The sequence below is a fragment of the Aotus nancymaae genome, unplaced genomic scaffold (genome assembly GCF_030222135.1).
Source record: "Aotus nancymaae isolate 86718 unplaced genomic scaffold, 86718_ANA_hifiasm-v0.15.2.pri h1tg000004l, whole genome shotgun sequence".
Classification (NCBI taxonomy): domain Eukaryota; kingdom Metazoa; phylum Chordata; class Mammalia; order Primates; family Aotidae; genus Aotus; species Aotus nancymaae.
Window position 1 is genome coordinate 27,001,846 of NW_026988415.1, and position 20,298 is coordinate 27,022,143.

A 20,298-nucleotide genomic window follows, 5' to 3' on the forward strand; every position below is an offset into this window, starting at 1 on the left:
GGATGCAGGGATGTCTCAACATAAAAAAGTCAATAAATGTGAGTTATCACAAAACAGAATTAAAAACAAAAACCATATGATAATCTCAATACACACACAAAAAAGCATTCAATATAATCCAGCATCCTTTTATGATAAAAATCCTCAACAAACTGGGTATAGAACAGTATTTCTCGAAATTATAAAAGCCATATATGACAAACTGACAGCAAACAACATAGTAAATGGGGGAAAGTTAAAAGCATTCCCCCTAAGAACTGGAGCAATACAATGATGTCGACTTTTTCCACTTTTATTCAACATAATACTGGAAGTCCTGGTCAGAGTAGCCAGGCAAGATAAAAAAGTAAATGGCATCCAAATTGTTAAAGAGGAAGTCAAATTATCTTTGTTTGCCAGTAATATAGTCTTATACCTACTAAACCCTAAAGATTCTTATGAGACCCTTTTGTCTTATAAATGAATTCAGTAAAGTCTCAAGTTACAACACAATGTACACAAATCAGTAGCTGTGCTATACACCAACGAAAACAAAGCTGCAAATCAAATCAATAACTCAATCTCTTTTTCAATAGAAAAAAAAAGAATAAAATACCTAGGAATATAGTTAACCAAGGAGGTGAAGTTCTCCCCAAACCTACAAAACACTGCTGAAAGAAATTACCAAAAAAGTGTAGTTCTCCATAACTTCTGAAAGAAATTATAGATGACACAAACAAATAGAAACACATGCTGTGCTCATAGAATGAAATAATATCATACAAATCATCATACTGCACAAGTCAATCTACAAATTCAATGCAATTTCTCAGAATATCAACATAATTTTGCATAGAATTAGGAAAAAACTCAAAATTCATATGGAGTCATAAAATGGCCTGAATAGCCAAAGCAATCTCAAGCAAAAATAAAAAATCTGGAGGCATTACATTATCCAAATTCAAATTATACTACAAGTTGATAGTAACCAAAACAGCATTGTTCTGGTGTAAAAGTAGATTAATAAACCAATGGAACAGGATGGAGAAACCAGGCATAAGGTCAATCACCTTATCTTTGAAAAGCATACAAAAACATGAATTTAATAAATAATACTGGAAAAATTGGATAGCCATTTGTAGAAGAATGAAACTAGAACCCTAAACTCATCATATACAAAAATTAAATGACGATGGATCAAAGACTTAAATCTAAAACCTAAAACACTAAAACCTCTAGAAGAAAACCTAGGAAAAACTCCTATGGACATTGTCCCAGGCAAATAATTTATAATGAATAAATCAAAAGCAAATGCAACAAAAGCAAAAATAAGTAAATAGGACCTAATTAAACTAAAATCCTTCTGCACAGCAAGGGAAGTATTCATCAGAGTAAACAGACAACCCACAGAAAGGGAGAAAATATTTGCCAATTGTTATCTGATAGAGGACTAATAACCTAAGTCTACAAGCTCAAACGAATCAGAAAAAAAAAAAACCTCATTAAAGATTTGCAAATAACATGAGTAGACATTTCTCAAAAGAATACATACAAATGGCCAATGACCATATGAAAAAAATGCTCAATATTACTAATTATCAGAGAAATACAAATTGAAACTACAATGAGACAGCACCCCAGTCAGAATGACCATTATTAAAACATCAAAAAACATAGGTGTTTATTGAGTCCAACCAGCAGACTTGACTGAGTGAAGGATGAAAAATGTACACTGACACAGGCTTGCTGGTCACTGTGGCCAGAGTCAGCAGTGGCCTTCATAAGAAGGTGACATTTGCATTTATTTAGTGCAGATTAAATGACAAGGGTCTCAAGTAAACACCATTAGATGGTAATTAATATTGCCAACCCCCCATGTAGAGAGCAGTCATACATCCATGGATGATCAAAGGTCAATCCTAGGACTACATGAGTAAACAAGCTATTTAGATAAACTTCTCTACATTCCCTTGTTATTTGCTTTTTGCTATTAGCTCAAGGTAAGAGGATTAGGCTGCCTTCAGCCATAACTCTCTTCTGAGGCTTTTGCAAAACCCTCTGGCCTTCTAACAAGGTTTGTGTTTTCTATAATTTCTCCCACCATTCTGACCAATCTCCTACAGGTATTGGCCTGGATATGGTGAAAAAGGAATTCTTATACACTGCTGATGGGAATGTAAATTAGTACATCATCTATGGAAAATAGTATGAAGATTTCCCAAAAAACCTAAAAGGTCTACCAATTCATCAAGCAATCTCACTACTGGGTATCTACCCAAAGGCAAAGAAGTCATTATATGAAAAAGACACCTGCAAACATATGTATATTACAGTGTAATTCACTATTGCAAAGATATGGAATTAACCTGCATACCTGCCACACACCATGAAATACTACTTAGCCAAAAAAAAATAAAATAATGTCTTTTTCTGCAACTTGGATGGAACGAGAGGCCTTTATTCTAAGTGGAATAACTCAAGAATGAAAATCCAAATACCTCATGTTTTTATATATAAGTGGGAACTAATCTATGGGTATAAAAAATCATGCAGAGTGGTATAATGGAGACTGAAGACTCAGATGGGGGAGGGTGGGAGGATAGTGAGGAAGGAAAAACTACTTACTGGGTACAATGTACACTACACAGAGAAAGATGGGTGCACTAAAGTCCCAGATTTTATTACTGTACAATTTATCCATGAAATAAAAAACCCCTTGTATCCCTAAAGCTACTGAAACAAAAACATTCTAAAAACAAAGTAATGCCAGTCCTTTAAATTCTTTCAAAATATTTAAGTGGAAAACATACTTTCAAACTCATTTTATGAGACCAACATTACCAATATCAAAGCTGGACAAAGATACTACAGGACTGTATTGTGTATTTCAAAGTGGCTAGAATTGAATTTTAATGTTTTCATCACACAAAAAAAGAAAAATTAGCAAGGTGATGGACATATTAATTAGTGTGATTGGCTCTTTCTATAATGAATAAATGAAAACATTTTACTTCATAAATATACATAATTATCATTTGTCAATTATAAATAAATAGAATTGAAAAATTGAAAAATTTCAGACCAAATATCCCTGAATATTGATGCCAACATCTTCACCAAAATATTATCAAATTAAATTTAATAGTGCATTAAAAGGATTATATATTGTGACCAAATGAGATTTACCCCTGAGATACAAGGCTCTTTTAACATACGAAAATCAATCAGTGTCATATGTCACTTTAACAGAATGAAAGAAAAATATATGATCATCTCAACAGCTGCAGAAAAACATTCAAAAAAAATTGACACTCCTTCATGTTAAAAGAGAAACAAAACAAGCTAGAAATAGAAAAAAAATTTCCTCAGCATAATAAAGGTAATATACAAAAAGCCTACAGTTAACAATATACTCAATGACAGAAAACTAAAAGCTTTTTCTTTAAGATGTGGAACAAGGCAATGATGTTTTCTCTTAACCACTTCCATTCAACCATACTGGAAGTCATAGCCAGGGTAATTATGAAGCAAAGATAAATAAAAGGAATACAAATTGGAAAGGGAGAAATAAATTTGTTTTTGCATATGGCATGTTCTTATGTGCAGAAACCCTAAGTATTTCACAAAATACTCTATTAGAGCTAATAAACAAATTCAGCAAAGTCACGGGATACAAAATCAACACTGAAAAAATCAATAGTGTTTCTCTATACTCACAATGAACAATGCAAATGAAAAATTCAATAATTCTATTTATGACAGCATCAAAAAGAAGAAAATACTTCGATCTAGGAATAAACATAACCAAAGAGGCAAATGATTTGTACATCAAAAACTAGCAAACATTCCTAAAATGATTTAAAGAAGACACAAATAAATAACATATATCCTGTATTAATGAATTAGATGTCCTAATATTGTTAAAATGTTTATCTTAACTAAAACAATCTACAAATTTAATGCAATCTGTGTAAAATAACAAAGGTCTTTTTTTTTTGGCAGAAATAGGAAAAAATCATCCTAAAATGTATATGCATTCTCAAATGACCCAAAATAACCAAAACAATATTGAGAAAGAAGAACAAAGCTGGAGGTTTCACACTTCCTTATTTCAAAGCATATTACAAAGCTACAGTAATCAAAAGAGGAACTAGCATGAACACAAACATAAAAATCAATGCTACAAAATAGAGAGCTTAGAAGTAAACCCAAATATATGTGGGCAACTGATCTTCAACAAAGATGCCAAGAATACACAATAATGAAAGGATAGTCTCTTCAACAAATACCACTGGGAAAACTATATCCACATACAAAAGAAAAATTTCGGACCTTTATCTTACATTATATAAAAAACTAACTCAAAATAGATTAAAGACATAGGTATAAGTCCCAAAATGATAAGACTAGAAAAAAAAATAAGGAAAAGACTTATGACATTGGAATGGTCAATGACTTCTTCAATATGATAAAAGAAGCAGAGTAACAAAAACAAAAATAGATACAAGGGAATAACTCTAACTTAAAAACTGTGCAAAAAAAGAAACAATCAAGTAAAAACCCTGCAAAATGGAAGAAAATATTTGCAAACAGTGTATTGGATTAGGAGTTAATAATCAAAGTATATAAAGAACTCATAACAACAAAAACAAAACAACAACAACAAAAATGCTGATTAAAAATAAGCAAAGAACTTGGGTGTACACTTTTGCAAAGATGAGATACAAATGGCCAACAAGCATATGAAAAGTTGCTCAACATCATCGGTGAAATACAAATCAAAATCACAATGAGATATTATCTCGCACCTGTTAGGATAGTTAGTATTAAAAAACAAACAAGGCCAGCGAGGTGGCTGACTCCTGTAATCCCAGACTTCTGGGAGGCTGCGGCAGAAAGATCACAAGGTCAGAAGTTTGAGACCAGCCTGATCAACATGGTGAAACCTCATTTCTACTAAAAATACAAAAATTAGCTGGGTATGGTGGTGTGAGCCTATAATCCCAGTTACTCAGTAAGCTAAAGCAGGAGAATCACTTGAACCTGAGAGACGGAAGTTGCAGTGAGCGCAGATTGTGCGTGCCATTGCACTCCAGCCTGGGTGACAGAGGGAGACTACATCTCAAAAAAAAAAAAAAAAGAAAGAAAAAGAAAAACACAAAGTAGCAAGTGTTGGTGAGAATGTGGAAATATTACAACCCTGTGCACTGTGGGTAGCATTGTAAAATCATGGAATACAGTGTGGAGGTCCCTCAAATATTTAAAATAGAATTACCATATGATCCAGTAATTCTACTTTTTGATATATTTCCAAAAAATTGAAAACAGTATTTCAAAGACATTTTTACACACTCATTTTTATTTTAGCATCACTCATACTAGCTAAGATGTGGAAGCAACCTAAATGTCCACTGATGGGCCTAAGTATCTATTTATAGATGACTGGGTAAAGAAAATGCAGTATATACATACAATGAAATATTATTCACCCTTAAAAACAGTAAAGTTCTATCATATGTTACAATATGGATGATGCTTAAGGACATTATTTTAGGTGAAATAAGCCAATCACAAAAGAAAAGTACTGCATGCTTACAATTTCTGAGGTATCTAAATTTATAAAACTCATAGAAACAGAGAATAGTGGCAAAGATGATTGCTCTGGGCTAAGAGGAGAGGGTAATGTGGGGCTGTTCAGTCAGCATAAAGTTTTAATCAAGCAAGAGAAAAAAGTTTTAGAAATTTGTTGTACAACAATGTGTAGTTAAAAATATTATAATGTACACCTAAAAATTGTTGAAGGTAAATTTATATTATGTGGTTTTTACAATAAAAAACCTGATAGACAAAACAAAAACAAAAAAAACCACACAAGCAAACCTGTATGTAGAGCATAGTAAATACTCAACAAAACAAACAAACATAAACACAAAAACATAATTCTTATTCACTCATAGAATAAGCTAATCATAAATTTTATTTGGAAAAATGAATGTGACAATGTATTAAGGAATATACTGGAAAAGTATAGTAATAAGGGAAAATAAACACAATCCTAAAACAATGTGGTATTGGCCAATGAAATAATAGACTTGTCACTGGAGCAAAATAGAATATGGAAGCACTTAAATACCTACAAAAAGATAATAACATATTAAAACCCGGTGGAAGGACAGAACAAGATGGCAGAATAGAAAGCTCCACTGATCCTCACCCTCACAAGGACATTAAATTAACAGATGTCTATACAGAAAAAAAACACCTTGATATAAACAAAAAATCAGGTGAGCATTCATAGTACCTGGTTTTAACTTCATAATGCTGAAAGAGGAACTAAAGAGATTTAAAAAACAGACCTAATCTCAGACGCCACCCCTCCCCAAACCTCAGCAGCAACAGAGTGGTGTACGGGTCTCTGGGTGCTGAGGGAGGGAGAACACAGCAATTGTGAAGCAATGAACTCAGCACTGTCCTGTTAGAACAGAAAGGAAACCCAGACTAAATTCAGCTAATGCTCAACCCTGGAGGGAGCATTTAAACCAACTCTAGCCAGAGGAGATTCACCAACCTTAGCAATCTGAACTTTAGTGCCTGCAAACTTCTCTGAGGGCTACAGTACTCTGTCTCCAAGTAAACTTGAAAGGCACTCTAGGCCATAAGGACTGGAACTTAGGAAGATTCTCCTGCTGAATTAGGCCCAGAGACAGTGGACTGAAGGGGAAAGTGACATACTGAGACACCAGCTGAGGCAGCCAAGGGAGTGTTGGCATCACCCATCCCCTAACTCCTGGCTTCAAAAGAGATCCTTTTCGTTTGCTTCAGGAGATAAGCAAAAAGAGTGGGGAGGAGCCTGTCTTACTAGGATTCCAGCCAAGTAACAGCAAGATAAGACACTGGTCAGAATCATGAGGTCCTGATTACAGGCCCTATCCCCGGATGTTTCTATACACACTCTGAGCCAGAAAAGAACCCACTGACTTGAAGAAAATAATCCAGTCCTGGAGTATTTATCACCTACTAACTCAAGAGCCCTTGAGCCCTGCATAGCTAGAAGCCATACCCAGGTACTACATTGAGGGCCTTGGGTGAAACACTGAGAATGACTGGCTTTAGGTGAGACTCAGCACATAACTCAATGTGGTGGCTATGCGGCAAAACTCCTGTTTGAGAAAAGCAAATGGAAAAGTAAAAGTGACTTTGTCTTATACCTTAGGTATCAGCATGGCCACAGGAGGGTAAAGCACAAAGCAGGCTCTTGGGGTCCCTGATTTCAGGACTTGATTCTTAGCCTTTTTTAATTGCATTTTAGGTTTTGGGGTACATGTGAAGAACATGCAAGATTGTTGCATAAGTGCATATGTGGCAGTGTGATTTGTGGGGAGTTGGGGAGAGATAGCATGGGGATTCTTAGCCTTTCAACACCTGTTCTGGGCCAGAGGGGAACTCACTTTCCTGAAGGGTGAATTATTTTCTTCCTTCTGCTGACTTTGGGCTGAGTTTTTACTTGTTTTTCTAGTTCCTTGAGGCTAAAATTTAGGCTGTTTATTTGGAATTTTTTCTTTTTTGATGTAGGTGTTTATTGCTATAAACTTCCCTCTTAGTAATGCTTTTGTTGAATATCGTTAAGCTTAGGAATGTTGTGTTTTCATTTACATTTAGCTAAAAACATATTTTTTTCTTTTTTGTTTTTCTTACTGAGACAGCATCTCTCTGTTTCCCATACTGTAGTGCAGTGGTGCTACTGCTGCTCACTGCAACCTCTGCCTCCAGGCTCAAGAGATCCTCCCACCTCACCCTCTTGAGTAGCTGAGACCGCAGGCAGCTGCCACCATGCCTGGCTAATGTTTTTGTATATTTAGGAGAGATGTTGCCCAGGCTGGTCTGGAACTCCTGAACTCAAGTGATCTGCCTGCCTCAGCCTACCAAAATGCTGGGATTACATGCATGAGCTACCGCTTCCTGCCTAAGTTATTTTCTAATTTCTCTTTTGATTTCTACTTTGACTCAATGCTTGTTCAAGAGTGTGCTGTTTATTTCTATTGTGAACTATCTCATTCTTGTTTTGTTATTGATTTCTTGTTTCATTCCATTGTGATTATAAAAAAACAAGGTATGATTTCAATTGTCATAAATTTTTTAAGTATTGTTTTGAGACCAAATGTGATTTTTATCCAAGGGAAAGATCAATGTGTGTTTAAGAAAAATTTATATTCTACTGTTGTTTAATTGAATGTTTTTATATGTCTGCTAGGTTCATTTGGCCTATAGTGTTTTTCAAATCTGCTGCTTTCTTATTAATTTTCTGTCTATATAATCTATTCACTATTGAAAGTGAGTATTGAAGTCTCTACTATTATTATATTTCTATCTTCAGATCTATAAATGTTAGCTCTGTGTGTGTGTGTGTGTTTGTTCTTATGTTGAGTACATATAAAATTGCTTTTATCTTCCTGATGAATTGATGCTTGTATCATTAAGTAATGACTTTCTTGTCTTTTGTGACAGTTTTTTACTTAAAGGCTATTTTTTCTCATAGAAATGTAGCCACTTACGCTCTCTTTTAGTTATAACTTGCATAGAATATCTTTCATATCTTCATTTTCAGGATATGTTTGTCTTTATATCTAAAGTTAATACCTTCTAGACATCATATGGTTGGATCTTGTTTTATATATCCATCCAGCCACTCTATGTCTTTGATTAGTGAGTTTAGTTCACTTCATTTAAAGTAATTATTGATAGGTAAGGAATTACTATTGGCATTTTGTTATTTTCTGTCTACTTTGTAACCTTTAGTCCTTCCTTGCTGTCTTCTTTTGTGACTTGATGATATTCTGTAGTGACATACTTTGATTCCTTTAAGTTTATCTGATTTATATCTTCTATAATTTTTTGTATCTTGTTTGTGGTTTCCATAAGGATTCCATAAAACTACTTATAACAGTCTATTTTAGGCTGATAACAACTTAACTTCAATTGCATACAAAAACTCTACACTTTTACTTCTCCTCCCATAAAATCTATGTTATTCATCTCAGAATTTGCTTATTTTTATTGTATATATCCACCCATAATTTTCTTTATAATTATTCTTAACAATTTTGTTTTTCACTACGTATACTAAAATTAAATGTTACTTATGTACCAACAATACAGCATTACATTATTCTGCATTTGTCTATGTACAGTTGGTCCTTTGTACACATAGGTTCTGGTTATTATGATTTGGTGCAAGTGCATACAAATGTGTTTTTCCTTATATTCAAATGTCTTCCAATACACAAGACTTTTTTTAGTCTTGCTTATTAGAGAATCTCTCTGGGACATAGCATCCAAAGATACAATATTTTCGAGGGAAAGCTTAAAAACCTCAGTGAATTAAAGGAGAATTGAGGTGTCCACACAAAGAGCTAACTTGACTTCAGTATAAAGTTGTATTTCTCTAAAGTAAAGTATCCACTAGTTAGACATTACTGAATAAGCTCAGTCTTGCAGATTCAGATAATAACACAAGCTCACAAGATTAACAGAGCAAACACTTAATAATAAGTGACACTAGTGGAGGTAGTTATTGATTATTCCTTTATCTTTATCTTGCCCTGTTCAAGATAAGATTTCAAGATGTAGCCAAGGACATCATTTTCATATTAAGGTGGCAATTGTTTCCTTTGAGTGAAACTGACATTTAATAAGGCAAGACGGAATATCTCCAGGTGAATATACTTTGGTAATAAATATATAAAGTCAATTTATTAAACTTGGTTCCACGTAGAAGTTGTAACAATTCTAAACAAGAACATACATGGTTATTAGTTACTTATGCATAGGATCTTGAATTGTAGAATTCAGTCCAGCTTTCCATAAATGGAAGTGATATTTTTATCTCAATCTGGCTCCTTGTGTGTATGTAACTGATTAAAATTTAAAGGAGTTAAGGGATGTGATTGTCACCTCCTTCCTATACTACCCACTTCCAAAACACAAACACACAATTCCACTCGCTTAATGAAAAAGCCACACTTTTTGAAAGAATATTATGACTGGGTTTATCCATCTAACCATAAAATTGTTCAATTAGTTAACTTATAGTCTATCTAGTCCAGCTAATAATTAAAATCACAGTTTCATTTATTAAAAATACTTATTGAACATTTATTAAGTGCCAGGTTCTATTTTTTTTTTTTTTTTTTTTTTTTTTGAGACGGAGTTTCACTCTTGTTACCCAGGCTGGAGTGCAATGGCATGATCTCGGCTCACCACAACCTCTGCCTCCTGGGTTCAGACAATTCTCCTGCCTCAGCCTCCTGAGTAGCTGGGATTACAGGCACGCACCACCATGCCCAGCTAATATTTTGTATTTTCAGTAGAGACAGGGTTTCACCATGTTGACCAGGATGGTCTTGATCTCTTGATCTCGTGATCCACCCGCCTTGGCCTCCCAAAGTGCTGGGATTACAGGCGTGAGCCACCGCGCCCGGCCCCCAGGTTCTACTTTTATTGCTTACCACATATTACTCCTTTAATCTTAAAGTGACCTGTGAAGTGTGTTATTACTATTAGTACCACTTTAGAGATTAGTAGATGAGAAATAATAAGGTTGGATCACTTACTATAGGCCACACAGATGACTTTAAAGACTGTAACATTAACCGCTGCTCTGTTCTGCTAGTAAATGGCCAAGGTAGGACTTAATCCCAGCTCTCCCTTACTCCAGAGCCTTAGGTTTATCCAATAGTATATATTTCCTCTCTAGTGTTTTGCCTCTAAAAGTGGTACTAAGCAATATGTTATGAAAACGTGACAATGTTAAACATTAGTACCCTACTTCAAGTGCCCTAGTTTCTCCTTAGGTATTAAAATAAGATTTGACTGCTTACCTCAGAGCTTGCTTATTAACTAAGTTGAATGAATAAATAAATATATGAGGCCTCTGTGAGTGTATCTAAATCAGTTCTTCCCAAACTTTATTTCATCACGACACATGTAGGCACTGACAGCCAGAGTGTCATTGGTTTAGGGTTTTTGACTATCACAGGCCCTATGAGGCAACTCAATGGATGAGAGGTTCAATATCATTCTTATTATAACCCTTTCATAATACACTAGTTACCATGATCTTACGTAATTTTTTACTTAAACCTATTTATATCATTGAGCTTCACTAGCACTCAGGTAATGTTGTTATAGTCTGATGTGTTCTTAAAATAGCTGCTTAAAAGGTGAGGGATCTTTAGTATGGAGAATGGGGAAATGACGAGTGCACCAAGAGTCAGTTCTTTCTAATTTATTACACAAAATGCTTTTCTCTGCAGGTACATGACAGTTCACTCTTTACTCTGCAGGATAAGAAATAAGGGTTATAAATCTAAAACATTATTGGATCCAAACTGTATTTTGAGAAGGAAGTAGAGGAAAACTCCTTTGTGGAACTGGTTTAAAAAATGACAGATGGCATGAAGGATCATACTCACTATAGTGGCTTTCACATCACAAAAAGAGAAATGTAGAATGACCTGTCTTTCATGCTTGAAAAATGGTGTTATTAACTCACCATTCGGCAGTACCTCTTCCAAAAAAGTTTTCTGTGTCATTTATAAATAGAATCATAATTTAAATATAGTAGTGGAACTTAAAGAATCTCTACTTTAAAACCATAGCAAATAAAAATATTCAATGCATAAAATTAATGATTAAGGAAAAATGAAAAACTGTTCAAAACACTAGCACTCAGGCTATTTGATTGAACTGCAAAAAATCAAATTAAATTAACTTTCAAGACTTTTAAACTATAATTTTCTAAATCAGTAATAATCAAACCATGGCTAATTGGACATTTAAAAGCAGCCAGTGTAGTTCTAAAAGCAAGTGTGACAATACATATTATTTCTAAATTTTTCATTGACGATGAAATTGAAGAACCTAAAATAAGAGAAAAGTAAAGCATTATAATGTATTTACAACAATGTTGGAGGAAGATAGATTAAGCTAAATTCAAAGGAGAGAAGCCTAGCCCTTCTGCTTACTTTGCAATATGATCTTGGGGAAGTTGCTGACCGTATTTAAGTCTCTGTTTCATCACCTATAAAATTGGATATTAGGGATTTATTATTCCAAAATAATTTCCCCCAGTCCTCCCTAATTTCAAGCGCTAAGTACAACTAACAGTCCTAGAAATTATATATGTAATACATGTATAATACATACATATTGTGGCATTGATCACGTCGGGGTCACCACCTGATACATTGATCACCACCTGTGGAGTTCTGTCTTTCAGACTCTGACTCAGTGATGGATGAACAAAATACACTCTCACACACCAGTGTATAGTGTAAGAGTCAGGCTAAAGGGTTGTCAGTTACTTTCAGAGGGCGATTACAGTTAACCAAGGACCACTCCTTGTTCCTCCTCACATTTATTCAGTATAGATTTAATAACAGAGGTTCTAAATCAACACACTTGTGGATAATTAACATTGTTAAAAGAGTGGTTTTAGGAATGATAAAAGGTTTAGGTTCCTGGGCCCAGTACAAACATCATTAAAGGGTAATCCCTCCTACAACCTCTCCCTGAAAGGACCATCCTGCAAAAGGTTTACATGAGTAAACAGAGTAGAGACAAAGGAATATGGGGTAAACAGACTTAACTGGGGAAGCTTTTATTATCCTTAATCTTCACCCTATGACCTAATGCTCTAATGTAAGAACTGGCTGCCTTCAGCCTTTTCCAAAAGTTAATAAAAATCTTTCAGCCTTCCAAAACATTTGAGACTATAATTTTATAACTTTCCTTAATAGTTCCCTTAATATTTTGCCAACCACCCTGAGGGAATCCCAATATATAATACGTACATATATATACATAAGACATATATAATATATATAACATATGTGCGCGCACACACACACACACACACACATATATATATATATGCACACATAACAAACATAAGAAAACCCAAAATAATAGCCATTCTGACTGGTGTAACATATTTCATTGTAGTTTTAATTTGCATTTCTCTGATGATTAGTAATGTTGAGCATATTTTTCATATGCTTGTGTAACTTGTGTATATATAGTTGGTCATTTCTACAGCTTCTTTTGAAAAATGTCCATTCATGTCCTTTGTGTACTTTTTAATGGGATTATTTGAAATTTTTTGAGTTGTTTGAGTTCCTTAATTCTGGATATTAGTGGCCTGTCAGATGCATAGTTTGCAAATATTTTCTCCCATTCTTCAAGTTGTCTGTTCACTCTGTTGATTACTTATTTTGCTGTGCAAGAAACTTTTTAGTTTAATTAAGTCCCATTTGTTGTTTTGTTTTGTTTTGTTTTTGTTGCCTGTGATTTTGAGTTCTTATTCATGATTCTTTGCCTAGACCAATGCCTAGAAAAGATTTCCTTAGGTTTTCTTCCCAATACTTTTATAGTCTAGAGTCTTACATTTAAATATTTAACCTATCTTGAGTTTACTTTTGTATGTGGTGAGAGAAAGAGGTCCAGTTTCATTCTTCTGTATATGGCAATTCAGTTTTGTCATATGCATTGCAGATGTGTAGTTGAAGAAGCCAGCAATCCAGAAATGCCAATGAGTGCAGACAAAAAACAAAGATAAAACCCTGCTCTCTGTGGTCAACGGGCCTGATAGACGTAGCCCAGCAAGACCAGAAACTTTTCGGCCATATTAATCAGGGTTCTCTAAAGGGACAGAACAAATAGGATATATGTCTATATGAAAGAGAGTTTACTTAGGAGAATTGACTCACATGATCACAAGGTAAAGTCCCACAAAAGCCCGTCTGCAATTTGAGGAGCAAGAAAGTCAATGGTGGATCCGTATCAGTCCCAAAACCTCAAAATTAGGGAAGCCGACAGTGCAGCCTTCAATCTGCGGCCAAAGGCCTGAGAACCATTGGCAAACAACTGGTGTAAATCCAATAGGGAAAAAGCTGAAGAACTTGGAGTCTGATGTTCCACAGCAGGAAGCATCCAACATGGGAGAAAGATGAAGGCCAGAAGACTCAGTAAGTTTTCTCTTCCATCTTCTCCTGCCTATTTTATTATAGCTACACTGGCAGCTGATAAGATGGTGCTTACCCTTTAGTCAGAGTAAGGGTGGGTCTGCCTCTCCCAGCCCATCGACACAAAAGTTATTCTCCTTTGGAAACACCCTCACAGACACAGCCCAGAACAATATTTTGCATCCTTCAATCCAATCAAGTTGACATTCAGTATTAACTATTACAATTCACATACAGACAAATGGAGTAAAGTGTAAAAATTTGAGGACTCTATGCAAAATTTCAAATGACACACTTAGACATAGGTCAAATGTTAGATGATCTCCCTGATTCTGGAAAGCTATGTAAAATTGTCATAAGCTTCTTTCTTCCATGGCTATTAACTATATTCTTCCAATTCTTTTGTGTTTTGTAATGTCTTGACTACTACAGATCCCTAGGATTCTCCTTCCTCTCTTACAATATCAGTACTTGCACTCTACCACCAGTGGAGTTTCACTGACCCTTCAACTCACCCAGTACAAAGTTCTATCTTCTCTGACTTCCCTTCTTCTTACTTTCCTCTTTCCCTCTTACTCAACACTTATTCTCCCAAATGAGAGCAAATATAAAAAATTCCTTGTCTGCTTTCCTATAAAACATACATGTGCACACATGCACACGCACACACTCTCTCTAAGAAATTATTGTCTTATGGGGTGTTGGGAACAGAAAGCTTATTAAGGCATTTCTCTAAGATAGACCCTTTTTATGAGGAAACCTGGTGCTTGCTAATAAGCTAACACTGTTTTAAAAGTTCATTGCATAAAGCTTATAGAAACTTAAAGTAGTTGCCAAAATGTCTATTACACAGATTCCATCTAGGACCATCTGAGATTACTGGAGACAAAGCATTTCTTACAAAACAGATCAAATATTTTTACTTCGCTAGGGTATAGAAAACTCTAATCAAATAAAAGTCCTTCCCTAAACACCATGTTCACAGTCATGCCTCTGTGACTCTGTTCACATTATACACATTTCCAGATGTGTTATATCCTGCTTCTATCTATCACTGCCAAGTTCAAGCCTCATCCCTTCCAAAAAATACTATTTAATACTCAATTCTTACTTGGTCCTTCCCTTCTGTATCATTCTATATCCCTTTTGTGCTATTGTCTTCTTAAGTCTTCTCCCCAACTAGATTATAATATTCTTAACTATAGGAAATGTGTGATTAATTCGGAGTATTTCACATTTTCACAAGAATACTAAAGCTAGACAGGTTAGTCAGGAGAGAGATAAAAATGGAGAACACATTGTTCGGAATGTCCTACCTACCTAATGGATAGGCCCCATGAACTTGAAAACCTCCATCTGCTTACTAGACTGCCTACTGGGAGTTCTTCCTTCTTGTTAGAGAATGTCTTCTACCAAATTAATCATTTATCATGAAGATAAAAATTTGGAAAAAATAACTGTTTTCGAACAGTAGCCAGTGAAAATACAGGCTTTGAAGTAACAGACAGATAACTGCCACAAGTTAATTAGCTTTAGGAACTCCAGCAAGTTATTTAACTTCCCTGTACCTGAGTTTATTTTCTATAAAATGAAGATCATGATATCACCTATTCTACTTGATGGTTGTGAGATTAAGATTATATATGTACAATGTCTTTCATAAAGCCCAACAGTAAATAAGTGATAGCTTCTACTCAATGTTAACAAAAAAGCCAAATTCTGTAAAATATTTGAAAAGATATATTCTGAACCAAATGTCAGAATGATGACCTGTGATACAGTCTCAGAAGGTCCTCAGAACACATGCCCAAGATGGTTGAGTTACAGCTTGATTTTATACATTTTAGGGAGACAGAAGTTGCAGGCAAAGACCCAAGTAAGTACATGCAAATTTTACATTGGTTCAGCCTGGAAAGGCAGGATATCATGAAGCGGGGCTTCCATGTCCTAAGGGAATTCAAAGATTTTTTGATTGGTAATTGGTTGATCAAAATGGATAAACACTTAAGGAGATGGATACTCATTTTTTCATCATGTGATTATGATGTGTAGCATGTCTGTGCCAAAATATTTCACATATCTCATGAATATATACACTGACTATGTACCTACAAAAATTAAAAAAGAAAGTAGGCTGGGCGTGGTGGCTCACGCCTGTAATCCCAGCACTTTGGGAGGCTGAGGCAAGTGGATCACTTGAGGTCAGGAGTTCGAAACCACCCTGGCCAACATAGTGAAACCCCATCTTTACTGAAAATACAAAAATTAGCCAGGCATAGTGGCGGGCATCTGTAATCCCAGCTACTCAGAGGCCTGAGGCAGGAGAATGACCTGAACTCGAGAGGCGGAGGTTGCAGTGAGCCAAGATCGCACCACTGCACTCCAGCCTGGGAAACAGAGTAAGACTCCATCTCAAAAAAAACAAAAAACATAAAAAGAATTGAGCTTTGCCTAGACTGGAAGTAAAAACAAAGAAATTTGGGTTAAGATAAGGAGGATTATGGAAGCCGAGGTTCCTGTTATGTAGATGAAGGTAGCAGGCTTCAGGGAGAATAGATGGACAATGTCTGTTTTCAGACCTTAAAACATGCCAGACTCTTAAATATTTGCAAGGCCATTTCAAAATATGTCAAAGTAATATATTTTAGGGTAAAATATATTCATTTTTTTCAGGGCCTGCCATCTATCAGGTGACACTATACTAGACTAAAGTTGAAATTTGATATCTTATTGCTACAAAGAGTCTGTTTTGTTAATCTTAAGATTTATGTCTTAATGGTAATATTGGTCAGTAGTGCCTGAACTCCAAAGGGAGGATAATATAATGAGGCATATACAACTCCCTCATCCTCCATGACCTGAACTAGTTTATTTTTAGATTCCATTGAAATCCCCTTGGCAGAGAGGAGGGGTCCAGTCAGTCAGTTGGAGGGTGTATTAGTTTGTTCTCATGCTGCTAATAAACACATGCCCAAGACTGGGTAATTTATAAAGGAAAGAGGTTTAATGGACTCACAGTTCCACATGGCTGGGGAGGTTTCACAATCATGATGGAAGGTGAAGGAAGACCAAAGGCACTTCTTACATGGCAAGGAACATCTTACATGGTAGCAGGCAAGACAGCTTGTGTAGGAAAACTCCCCTTTAGAAAGCCATCACTTCTTGTGAGACTTATTCACTATCATGAGAACAGCCATGAGAGAGACTCGCTCTCATGATTTATTTATCTCCCATTGGGTCACTTGCATGACATAAATCTAGCAGAGTCATGCTAAGCATCGTAAGCCACCTTCTTCTTTTTCTTTATTCATAGCTGCCCCCACCAAACTCTGTCAGTTTTGTTGGTATTCTAGGTGTGGTGAGACAGAAACTGGCCCCTTGTGCAACACACTATAAAGTAAGAGTTTGGAGGCATGCTGTACTCCTTTCCCTCCCTCCTGTGGGAGAAATCTCAGGTTCTACACCTTCTCTAAATCTCATAGAGCCACGCTGGCCACAGAAAGCTTCTATCCCTTTTCCTTTGTTTTTAACTGCTCCCTGGCATCTGAATTATACAGTTTTGTCAGCTGTCCATTTGCAATGAAACAGAAATAGGCCCCTTGGGCAGTGCACTGAAAAATCAGGATGTTGAATGCATGTGCTACCCTCTCTTCTTCACCAACGGAGAATCTGTAGACTGAAGTGATTTTCCTTGATGCTCAACTGTGTCAGCATAGGGAAGGGGCTTATGTGCATAAAGTGAAACTCTTCTTGTTCATTTCAATGCACCTATTCTCAGATTTGTGCTCTTCTAGATTACTACAACCACTTATCATGATTCAGAGCCTTAAAGGTATTTGGACTGCATATCATTGTTAAATTGGAGTATCAGTGAGGGAATGAATCCTGAAATTTTGTACTTCACCATGTTGTTAAAATAATTCTCAAGATAAGAATTATTAGTTGCACTTTATAAATAAGAAAACAATCTCAGAGAGGGCATGTGATTTACACAACTACAAAATAAGTGATAGTATTATTAGTTCTGTAATCCCAGTGCCTAGCACAATATTTCATAGATTATGTGCTAATCATAGATAATATTTTAGTAATTACTCTTATAATTCTCCATTTCAAAGAAAGTTCTTTTCTCAACCTATTGGGTTGGAATTGCAAAGCATACTCTTAGATGATGATGATGCCAGGTATCATTATTTGTGTAATGAAGTTACTTTTTTGAAGCGTTTTTGAATGTTCTACTCTGATCTTCAGAAGTGTCCCATGAATACAGGCATTGTTATTTTCACTCTACATATGTGTGTGGAAACTGAGACCCAAGCCATTTTGCTTAGGGCTCATGCTTTACTTGTGGCGTAGCTAGGACTATTGGTTAACATTCATGGAGCTGAGTGTTGTTGAATTAAAACACTTTGAAAAGTTAGAACTGTGTTAAGGCTTGCCTCAGGCTTTGAAACTTGAAGACAAAACAGAACCAGTATTATGCGCCACATTAAGTCTTGTATGATTCAGTAAATGCTTCATTTTTCTTCCTTATTCTTGGAAATTACAAAGGACTCAAAGAACCTCAAAGCCCACTTCCAAATCTAAAGCACCACAACATGAGATGGTTTAGCATGCATTACTGTTTCTTGAACCAATTGTAGAGAAAATGCCAGAGACTAAGATGCCAAGCACCTCTTAAGAGCCAAGATTCCACCAATCCTTCCTCTGAACATGACTGTTATACTGTGTTAGAACAGATGTCTGCTCCTAGATTACATTCATGAATTGTTCAATGATGGGGATATATTTTAAGAAATGCCATTAGGTGATTTCATTGTTGTGCAAACATCATAGAAAGTACTTACAGAAACCTAGATGGTATAGCCTACTATAAACCTAGTCTATATGGTATAACTCATTGCTCCTAATATACAAGCTTGAACAGTGTGTTAGTGTATTGAATATAAGAAATTGTAACACAATGTAAGTATTTGATTCCCTAAACATACTTAGACATAGAAAAGACATCATAAAAAATACAGTATTATAAACTTATGAGACCACCAACATATGTGTAGTCCATCATTGTCAGGTGTTGCATATTAATATTTTTGTTTCTAACACCTTCTGTTTAATCTCAATATGTTTGGTAACTATGAAAAAAAGTGTGTGAGTTCTGTTTTCTGTATTCCATCTGACCAGAGTCAATAAAAATTACTAAAATTAAATAGTAATAAAAACAATATTTACAGTGTGTATCTAAGTTACGCATTTTCAAGCCAAAATTGTCTTTGTGTATCTGGCATGGAGAAGGTTAATATGCATAATTCCCACAATATAACATCAGATTTATTTCTATATACAGGCCAATTATCTATCAGTAAGTATACTTTTGCTGTCAGACGTTTGCTGACAGTGCTTTTGTTTGGATGTTATCTGTTTTGCTTAAACTTTACTTTCAAAATGACTGTTTCAGTTTATAAGTATAAGAATAATTTGGTTAAGATTGACTTAACGGGATTTAACTTTTATAATGATATGAGATGAATACCACTATCTTACAGTGAAATAATTATGCTTTTTCACAAGCTCTTAAAAGTCGAGATTAGAATTACATCCTGCAGGTTATAAAATTCACAGCCATAATATTTTCAAGACTATGATTCTTCTTACAATAGTTGAATGTTTGTCCCTGGATTACTCACTGTAAAGTATTATTGAACCAGAACATGTTTCATATGATTCTAAATGTAGTTTAGAAAAATTCTAAAAAAAGTTCATATATGGTATTTTATTTTATGGTTTGTAATATTTTGTATATTTTCTTCCATCAAATTGAAGTTTCTACCATATGAACACATCTCAACTGCAACAAGGGACTTTAACATCCTTGGCTGCTCTTGGTGAACTGTGCACTCAGTTTTTTTTTCACAACTAAATCGCCCTATAGAACTATTCACAAGTTATCTGTAACATAAATCCAAGACATAATTCAAGCACCACATAGTCCAAGCTAAGTATCTGTGTGTAAACCTCTTACCAGAGGATTTTCAAAAACTTATAAAAAAGTGAAGCTAAATTTTGGAAGTGAATGTAAGAAGACTAACATATCAGAAACATCAAATCTGAGTCGATCTCTCATTGGTCACACCCCTCCTCTTATCATCCTGAGAAAACTCTCCTTCCACATGCTGAGCCACCATTTAACACATCTTGATGTTAAATAGAGAAGCTGTTAAACTGAAAGCAGCATATTACCATCAGTCAACTTTCTAGAAAATGTGAAGTCGTTTACAGATCATTTCCTCCAGAACAA